The sequence below is a fragment of the Quercus lobata genome, chromosome 4, assembly GCF_001633185.2.
Source record: "Quercus lobata isolate SW786 chromosome 4, ValleyOak3.0 Primary Assembly, whole genome shotgun sequence".
Classification (NCBI taxonomy): Eukaryota; Viridiplantae; Streptophyta; class Magnoliopsida; order Fagales; family Fagaceae; genus Quercus; species Quercus lobata.
Genome location: NC_044907.1, coordinates 24,179,482 through 24,190,217, shown reverse-complemented (window position 1 = coordinate 24,190,217; position 10,736 = coordinate 24,179,482). Strand labels below are relative to the sequence as shown.

General features: G+C 32.9%; 1 long non-coding RNA gene and 1 pseudogene across 3 annotated transcripts; both read left to right on the top strand.

Annotated features, from left to right (window-relative positions):
- The first annotated feature begins 377 nt into the window (after nucleotides 1-377).
- On the top strand, nucleotides 378-9,803 carry LOC115983765 (annotated as a pseudogene).
- On the top strand, nucleotides 2,461-4,506 carry LOC115983766. 3 transcript variants are annotated; one of them, XR_004090198.1, is made up of 4 exons: nucleotides 2,461-2,738; nucleotides 2,879-2,992; nucleotides 3,198-3,275; nucleotides 4,124-4,506. It is a non-coding gene; the product is annotated as an uncharacterized LOC115983766 (long non-coding RNA). The 3 variants fall into 3 exon arrangements; XR_004090197.1 differs by having other exon boundaries at nucleotides 3,198-3,280; XR_004090196.1 differs by having other exon boundaries at nucleotides 3,198-4,506.
- Nucleotides 9,804-10,736: the final 933 nt, after the last annotated feature.

Here is a 10,736-nt window from a genome sequence, read left to right as displayed (position 1 = left end):
GTTAGGGATGAAATCTCTATTTTTTGTGTTGAAAGTTAGGGATGAAATCCTACAGTTGCATACCTCAATTGTTGCACCTAACCGAAATTCATATTGTTGCACTAGATCTCAACAGCTTTGAAGAAGTTTTGAAAATCAGAGTTGGCTACTAACATGCTCCAGTGTAAACAGCCCCTTAAGAGACTTTCGTCAAAGATCTGGTGTTTGGCCTCAGTGGAGAGTAACTGGTAAATATGCTGAACAATTTGATGGACGCAACATGGGTTCTTCCTTGGCCGCAAGAACGTGTCTGTTAAAATCTTAATGTGGCGTGATCTTAGGATGTTTCAATAGTCAGAATTTTTGGATTTGTTTTAGAAAGTTCAAATATGTGTATAAACATCCTTGAACGTTTAGACCCCCAAATTACAACTTAACCAATTCAAGCATTATGTCAAATTAAAAATCACAACCCACAGCAGATAATAAAAGGCAAAGATAAAAGGGAAGGAAGATGCAAACACAAAGACAACACGCGATGTGTTATCGAAGAGGAAACCGAAACCCTCGGCGTAAAACCTCTCCGCCACCCTCCAAGCGATAAACAATCCATTAGAAAATATAGTTGGGATACATGGACAGCAATAGACCCTCCAAGCCTAATCTACCCAGTGCACCTAAGCCCTTCAAGTTTCTTGCTCCAACGAGGTTGCGTCGAACCTTTTTCTTTTCTAGCTTCCCGGATTCCGCTGCTAGACCATAGCATCGACCAATGAAGATTGATTCCTTCCTAACTGCTTCCCAGAAATCCAAATAGCTCTCTCACAGTGATGAATATGGTGAGAACAAGGTTTGGTAAAATGCTTCTCAAGGATTTGACAATGGAGAGGAAGAGAGTTGAGGAATTCGAAATGTATAGATTGTTGGTGAATCAATCTTGTTTTTCTTTAGGGTCTCTCTCTCAAAATTCTCTCTGGAAGCTCTCTTACATTTGTGGGTAAAAGGGGTATTTATACTGGAGTGGGAGAGGAATGTGAAACGTCAGAATTTACAAAACAGGGATGGCTCGCGGCTTGACCTCGCGACTTGATTAAGTCGCGAGATCCAGTTGCGAGATAACCGTATGGCCAGTTGTCTTGTTTTGTCCTATAGTGCTCCAGCTACCATGACTGTTCACCTTCCAGCATGCTTGGCACGTGTGCTGCGTCTGGCAGCTTGCAGCCGCGAGTCACCCGCGAGGCCAAGCCGCGAGTCTCTATTTTCTTGCACACTCTTGAGCAAACTTCACTCTATCTCACTCACTACCCTTACAACAAGCCCACCTAAATACAGGGTTACTAAATGCTAAAATACAAGAAAATTTGGCACGAAATAAAGCCAATTAGATGGTTGAATAAATTCAACCTTACAGTTTTAAGTATTGAAAAATGGAACTCATAATAATATCGATTTTCCTCTTAGGTCATAGAATGGCAATTTTGCCCTCCATGCAAGACTAAACAAAAGTTACAAAATGAGGTGTCTACACCCATTAACCATACCCACAAAATTCCATTCTTTTGTTTTTGCACCTTTTGCCACACACACAAATGCTATCTTGAGATCCTTAGGATTCACCCATTGACACAAAATATTAGTTATTTCTTAAGCTATGCTATTGTCATCATCATCAAAGGAGCAAAGTGTACATCAAACGTACAATTCCTCTAGCCAATTTATAAGGTCAGTATGTGGATGTGAAGAGAAGACAAAGATCAGTGATTAAAGAAGTTTGAGAGAGCAAGGAGGCATAGAGATCGGTTTGTGCAATTTTTAGATCCGCCCCTTGCTTATGCAGCGAAGTGTGCATGCAAGTAAGTTTTGAGTCCCATAGCTAATTAGGATTTTTTTTGCTTAATTATGTTTTTCTTTATAATTTTATTAAAAGTATAAAAATTTGTGGTTTGATTAGGGTATTCTTGTTAATATAGCTTATTGTTAAATTCATCATATTCTTCTTTTGGACTTGATAGATTTGTTCTTTGTGTTGATTTCATGCCATAATCATACATTCATATAAAATATTTTAACATGATTCATTCATTCTCCCCCCAAAAAAAGAGATTCATTCATTGAGATGGCAGATCTAATCGTATCATTCTGTTATTTAGGTATATGTCAGTTAGATTTGTAGATCCATGCTCTTATGAATCTATATCTATATCTATATATATATATATATATAATAGCAAAAGCTGAGAGAAAGTGGATTTGTTGACAAATAGGATAATTGCCTATCTAAAATTCAAATATGTTTCACTTTAAAAAGCGATACATTACATTGTTTGGTATCGCTATAACACCGTTTAAGGGCGAAAAATTATAATTTTTCATTACGTTAGACACTGTATGGAGCCCTCTTGGTATAAAAAAGAAAACTAACCGCTTAAGAAGGAAAAAAAAAAAAAAAAAAAAAAAAAGGACTGCTACACGGAGAAAGGAGAAAGAGAGACCGAGAGAAAAGAGAGACAGAGAAATAGAGAGGTAGAGAACGGAGAAGGAGAGAGAGATCGAGAGATCAAAAACTGCAATTTGCAATCAAGAATGAAAAGATGTCTCTCACTTCCTGTCAAATTTCTTCATCTAACTGTCCGCTAATTTCATTCCCTGGAATAAGAAGAAGCAAGGAAGATGAATCGTCAAGAACGAAGAGGAGTCAAGAATGAAATAGAGGGGCAGAGATAGAGAGAAGGGCGCCACCCAGATCTTCTGCCATCACCGTAAGCCTCCACTCACTACCCGACTATTGGAATCGGAATCGCTATCTGTTTTAAATTTAAAAATTTAGGGTTTTTGGTTTTTTTTTTTTTGGAGAATCAATTGGGTGTTAATTATGATTTAAATTGGTATTTTGGCTTAGATTTGGTTTTGGTTAAGGGATACAGAGATAGAAGAAGCAAGCAGAGTTTGTAGGTGCCAAGAGAGAAGAAATATCTATGGCTGGCCATTGCCTGTTCCCTCGCCAGACTTGCTGGTACAATTTTTCTTCCCATTTTTTAGATTTGGCCATTTGGGTTTTTTTTGTTGATATGTTTAGATTTGATTCGTTTTTGTTTCAGGTTTTTGGGTGCTTCTATTTCTAATCTTTATGAAACCATTCAGATTAAATAAGTATAGGATTGAAATCATTGGGAATTTCTGTTTCTAATATTTATTTTCCTTTTTCAATCTTATTTTAGGTCTTTCTGCTGGAACATCATACACCCAGATAGAGTCCGTAAGGCACAAAGAGACAGGCCACCGTATACCTGTAACCAGTAAAGTTATTGTTTTTGGCTTTTTCCTTTTCGTTTTCAAATCTGGGGTTTGAATATGATTTAGGTTTGAATTTCTTGGTTGGATTGGTTTAGATTTAGCTATTTCAATTAGATTTGGTTTTGACTTAGGCTTCCATTAGCATGCCACTGATAGGTAATTTGGCCAGTTGTTAATTTTTAACATTTTAAATTATTGTTGTGTTAGTTTTGGCTTGAATTAGATTGGTTTGGTTTTGAGTGATCATTTACGAAATTCATTACAATTAGTATTTTTTCTCTTTTGAAAATTGAAACTACTAAGTTTTTGAAATTGACAGCACTGATCAACTTTACTATGCCTAAGATATAATCAACATATAAATTTTATTATATGCTTATAAATTGTTTGATAAAATTCTACTGTTTTTTTATTCTAAAATTTATTTTTATTGTTTATAATTTAAGTTTTATGATGTGTATAATTCTCCCAATAGTACCTAAATGATACAAATCATTGGCATCTTTCTCCTTCAGGTTTGTATCAGTTTATTTTATAGTTTCTTTTTGTTTGTATGGAATCAATAATTTACTTCTTATTGCATAATAATTGTGTTAATTTTATAATCATTGTGAAACTGAGGGTGGGAGAGAGGGACTTACTTTTAATGTGATATAGGTCAAAGCTTAATGAAAGTTTGGGCAATGATGGAGTTATTTTTAGGAGGAGCATGTAATTCAGCAACATAAATATACCTCTGTTTGGAAGAATCTCAACTTTTCAATTAAAATAGAGTGACAATATTTTGAATATGATGATTGTTTTTGCAATATCTCCTGTTTAAGGTTCTAATTTTCCTTTTCTCATACAGGTGGTGTGTACATGGGAAAAAGGGACTTCGACTCTGATATAGAATGCTTCGGGTTTTATCTAAATCTGGTGTTTTTAATGACAAGGCACTGTTGACAGGCTTGATTGTTCTGTTTCTAAACATAATAATAGCTGTTTGTTCAGGAGGCATTCTATACTGTTGGCATTGGAGTTTGGATAAGGAATGCAACTGATGTCTATTTTTCTTAAATGGCACTCTGTTTTTGTTAGAGAGGTTCTGAGGGTCCCATGTTCTAGATTTTTGATGATTATGTGGAAATACGATATTGTTTTCTCTACAAGATTCTAGAAACTATCATGTAGCTTTTTATTTTTGTTGTTGCACTTGATGTGATTAATCAGTGCTTACCTTTGGAATCCTGATGTGGTGTTGCATTGTTATCCTTCATCTCTATATTTTGTATATATATATATATATATATATATAGTAAATTCATTATTTATTTATTTTTTTTTTGGTTGGTTGTAATTTCAACACTCTTTTTGCTATAACATACAGCTATTTAGACAATTAATTCATTTGGTTTCCTTACATGTTCTGTATTGATTTCTTAGTTTATGCAGTTACTTCTTTTCATTTGTAACATGACTTAATAATGTAGTCACAAGAGCAAGCCTATTTAGGTCCTTATTCATGTGATCAATGCAACTTTGTTGTTGCTTTCCTACTTCTTAATGTTGCATATTGAAAACAAATTTGGGAATGTTGAGTGAACTTCCATTAAAAAAAAAAAATAATAAGGAAGAAAAATTAAACAAAAGAGAGATCCAAAGAAGTGGATGAACTTTATAAATGTTGGCTAATTTTGTTTTAATTAGATTTTTTTTTTTTTTTTTGGGTTGTGGAGCTGTATTAGTGATTGGCTTCCACAGGGTTATTAAAATGAGTACTAGGTGTTCAATGAAATCCTGCAAAGAACTTGGAATAGAAAAGGTTACGTTTGGGTTATTCTAAACCAAAATTAGAGGAACTAGATTTAGTTTATTAAAAATTATCCCGTGCATTGTGCGGGTTAAACACTAGTTATGATAGTATGTGTCACTATATAAATATTAGCCTCGTCACACGTGCTTTGGGCGTGGGATGAGGATTTTTTTTTTTTTTTTTTTTTTTTTATTTAGTGTCATAATTTTCCACTTATTTCAATTTTTAAATTATGACACAACCCCAAAAAAATAAAAAATAAAAAAAATAAACTTAGAGCTGTCATTTTGAGAGATTAAAATGTTTAGATTAAAAAAAAAAAAAAAAACAGAAAAATTAAAGTGTTTTTCAAAGTGGACTGAGAATTTTTTTTTTATTATTATTTAAACCTTTTGAATAAGTTTGCTTTAAAGACAGATTAATAGGAGAGTGTCCTATTTTGTAGGCATTTTAAGTGGAGTTGAAAATATTTTTACCAAGTTGTCCCTAAGTTTTGTCCTTGTTAAACATAGGGTTTAAGGGTATTTCTAAAGCATATAAAAGTTCAGTCCAAAGAAAGAAATCCTCTTATAGATAATATAAATGTTTCTCATGCCTTTTCCATGAAGATTTGTAGATCCGTGTACCTAGGTTAGCCATAAAATGCAGATCTGTTTTAACATGAATTTCTTATATGAAATCACAAGTTCATGCATCATTTATAAAAATTTCTAGCATATATATGTTTAAGTTTGCATCACATAAAACAGAATTCTAATTTTCATTGCTTAGCATCGTCCACATATCATCTATGATAGATTTGTGCATTTTATTTTCATAAAAATGAGGTTATTTGACATAAAATGATGAAAATTAGGTTAGATTGTTAGATTTCTAGATTTGAGATCTAATCTAAATTCTTATGATAATATGTGAAATATGCTTATTCTTTATGTATAAAAACATCTACGCCATGCACCTTTCAAATTCTAATATGCACTTGCATTTTCAAGTGATTGTGTTGATGTTCATGCTCTGATTGACCACCTTTGTAGTCCTTTGGATTAGCTTTCTAGTGCTACTTGTTCTACCTCAATCCATATTTTGGCCAAAAGTTACATGCAAAACAATAAAGCCTGCATTGGTTGAAATCTGAACCCTAATTTGATTTGGCTTTAATTCGAATTTTCTTTGTTTACATGTTCCCTTTGGCCTTAAATTGAAATGGGTTGACCTTCTTTAACTTTATTAAGATACATGTCAAAATTGAGTTTATTAGATATTCTCTATAAACAAATTTTTTTGTGCCCTTTTTGTGCAATTTGCAGGAAAAAATTGCCAAATGCCCTTTTTGGGCAAAAATAGCAACTCTTTGCCCACTTTCCCAAACTAATTAGGGAAATGCCCCTCTTTTAAAACTCGATTTGTAATAAATCAAGTTAGGTCCTATAGCAGCATTTTTAACGAGCCTATAGTAACGTTTTCAGGACCTATAGTGACGTTTTGTAACTCGACCTCTATGAAATCGAGTTATAGGTAAAAAAAAAAAAAAAAAAAGCCTATAACTCGATTTCATGGAGTCCGAGTTAAAAAACGCCACTATAGCTCCTTAAAACGTCACTATAGCTCCTTAAAAACGCCGCTATAGGGCTCTAGAATTTTTTATTTTTTTTAAACTCAATTTATCTCAAATCAAGTTATAAAAAAGAGACATTTCTCTAATTAGTTTGGAAAATAGGGTAAAACGTTGCTTAGTTTGGGAGAAAAGGGCATTTGCCCATTTTCTCCCAATTTGCACGTTAACTTGTGTGTTTTTATAGAGCTTGCTAGAATCACTTTCAAACTCCATTAAAACATTTTTTTTTTTTTTAGATAGTTTCAACCTATTGCATCTATTCTTGATAATAACTTTTTATCATCAAATTAAGACACTAATCTGTTTTTGGTATAGGCAAGGATTAAACCCCAAATCTTTTATTCAACTATCAGAAATTTTACCAATTAAGCTAATTGAAATACACTCCATTAAAATACTTATTCATGTGTTAAAACTCATTTGAAGTACAAAATTAATTATTGAATATTATTCCAAAGCCATACAATAGAATGCATTGATCATCACAAAATAAGTACAATAATGTTTTTTTATTTTATTTTAATAATGATATAAATATAGAAAGTTAAGCTAGTATTATAAAGTATTATGATATATCAAGTAAATACCTGACCAAGAAATATTTATTTAGCTACTAGCACCATTCATTTGCATGAGTATTGCTGACTAGGCAAGATGCATATTTTTCCTCAGTCAATAATTTATCTCATGGAAAACTAAAAAACAAACAACTAATACATTCTAATCAGCCGAGGCAGAATACAATCCAATTACAAACACACGTGAGATCACTTTTTGCTTCTTCTTCTTCTTCTTCTTCTTTTTTTTTTTTATTATTTTTTTATTATTTTTTGTGTGTGGAGCAAAACATGAAAGATCACTTAGTTAAAGCAAATCATTGCCAACCTTAATATGAAGCATATGCAACGGGCCAAATTATGTTGTGACTGTTGAGCAAATAAAAACAGAAAATAAATGAATAATTTGTCTCTCTATAGTTGTACAATAGCCTTTATATACAGGCATGAGAGAGTGTTGTACATGCAAAATATGAGCAAAATAAGTAAAGTAAATTGGGTCTGAGCCCATTGGGCTAGGAAAGAGTGTTACACAAGCAAAAAATGTGCACAATAAGTAAATTGGGCTAGGGCATGTGCGGTTAGTAAATATACATTAACAGTGACAACAAGGCTACAATCCGATGGGCTCTAACCTTGTCTTCCACGGGCATACAAAAGTCTACGGGTGTCAAATGAGTGGGTTTGGGATGGGTATAATTGAGTTGGGTACATAAAACTTATTTACTCTTTTAACTAATTACGTTTAACCCAATAATCAAAAGTACCAAATGCCCCTAAAACTTGAAAATGACCAAAGTATTCCTAAAGTCTTTTAAAATGACCAAAATACCCCCTAAACATAAAAAAGATCAAATATGATCAAGAATCACTAAAATTACCAAGATACCCTTGAAACCTAAAAATGACTGAAATATCCTCAAAATCTAAACATTGACCAAAATACCCTTGAAACCTTAAAAAAAAAAAAACCAAAATACCTCCTGAACATAAAAAATGACCAAAATACTCCCAAAACCTAAAAAATGACTAAAATACCCCTGAAACAAAAAAAATGACCAAAATACCTCCAAAAATTTTTTTTAAAAAAAAAAAGAAAGAAAAAAAGACCAAGATACTCTTGAAGCCTAAAAAATGATTGAAATAACCCCTAAACATAAAAAAGAATCGAAATACCCCTAAACCTAAAAATGACCGAAATACCCCCAAAATCTAAAAATTAACCAAAATAATTGTTTGAGAATACCAAATAATTTTCTTGCTATTAGTGATATAAATACAAACAATTATCTTTATTTTCAGATAGGTGCAACTAGAAGCTAATTATGTTAAAATATTTTACAGGTAGATCAACAACAATAGTGATTATTGGTGAGTTTTCTATTGGCCATTTTTGAAAATTTACAATAAATTATTTTTTTCTAGACTCACAAATATGTTTAACATGCAATTTCCACCTTGGGGTCATTTCTTTTGGAACTAGTGGTATATGTACTCTACCATGTCTATTGCTATGACAAAATACAAAAAGAAAATCAAGCAAGGATTGAATGGCTTTTGGAGGATTACAGAGCTCTCAAGTCCACAAGGTACTCATATAACGATGTCAAAAGGATTATAAATCAATTTACTAAGAAGTTAGAACAAGGAGCCTATGGAACAGTGTTCAAAGGAAAGCTTTCGAATGAAATCCATGTTGCCATGAAGATCTTGAACAGTTCCAAGGGCAATGGGGGAAGAATTCATCAATGAAGTGGGAACAATGGATAGAATCCACCATGTTAATGTGGTTCGCTTGGTTGACTTCTACGCTAATGGATCTAGAAGAGCATTAGTTTATGAGTTCTTAGCAAATAATTCACTAGAGAAGTTCATTTCCTTAGTAGATTCTAACCGTTTCCTTGACTGGGAAAAACTACGAGACATTGCTCTTGGCATGGCAAAAGGAATCGAATATCTTCACCAAAAATGTGATCAACAAATTCTCCATTTTGATATCAAACCTCATAATATTTTGCTAGACCGAAATTTTAGTCCAAAAATTTCTGATTTTGGTCTGGCCAAGTTATGTGCAAAGGATTAGAGTGCAGTGTCCATGACCATAACTAGGGGGACCATGGGTTACATTGCACTCGAAGAGTTCTCTAGGAACTTTGGGAGCGTGTCTTACAAACTAGATATTTACAGTTTTGGAATATTGTTGCTTGAAATGGTCAGAGGTACGAAAAATGTTGATGTAATCGTGGAGAACACTAGCCAAATATATTTTCCAAAATGGACATACAATATGTTAGAGAAAAAGGAAGACCTACGAGTCTATGATAAGGATAATGGAGATGCTAAAATTGCAAAGAAACTAGTGATTGTGGGACTTTGTTGCATCCAATGGCACCTAGTGGATCGTCCTTCCATGAAAGTTGGAGTTCAAATGTTGGAGGATGATGGAGATAACTTAACAATGGCTCCAAATCCCTTTGCCTCTATAGGCCCTACAAGAATCAATGCAAGTGTGCCTGCAAGGCATCTAAACCTAGATTTAGAAGTCCTCCCTAAATTAGATTAAGTATTTTTAAACTAGAGGTCCTCGATGATGATATGGGTTGCAATCATGGTGTATTCAAGGATTATTAATCTTTCACTCACTTTAAAGACTTCAATTTTTCTTATATAAGTATGACTATATGAGCAAGGCGATTCTTATTAAAAAAAAGTACCTCTTTATTAATTTATTGTTTTTATTTTTATAATTTACTGAATTTTGGTGTAAGCAAGATTTAAATTTAGGTCTCTTATATGAGAATAAATTTTTTTTTTTTATATATACATTTGAGTTAATTGGAACTCATGAATTTATTAACTATTTTATTCTTTTGATAATGTGACAATGGGGTCAAAAGCCTGTAATTCAACTAGCACTTTCTAGTAGTCTAATGGAAACATCCATCATTCAAATTCTCCCACTCTTAACTTTCTAATTAATAATAATAATAATAATAATAATAATAATAATAATAACAAAAATAATAATAATAATAATAATAATAATAATAATAATAATAATAATAATAATAATAATAAATAAACAAAAAAATAAATAAGTAAATAAATTGATAGTAGGATTTGGAAGGAAGAATTTAAACTTAGACGTTTTATTGGAAATACAAAAAAATATCAATTACTGTAAGGACTCAATTTGTAACGACCCAAAATGATACTGGGTTCACACGTAAAAAGGGCCCAAACAATATCATTTGTAGAGCGTGGGTTTGAAAGGCTAGGTCTTGGTCACCAGACGGTAGTTCGGGTTGGCTCCGGTCAGTGAATCTCGTCCGAGGAGTCTGGGGAGCTCTATGCTCTTCTTATTCTCCTTGTTTCTAGGACACCATGGCTGGGAGGACGGGTTGTCCCCCACCCTTCTCACACTGCCTCTCTTATTCTTTTATACGGGCATTTACCCTCTTACCAGCGTCCACGTGTAAGCTCAATTTCCTAGGAC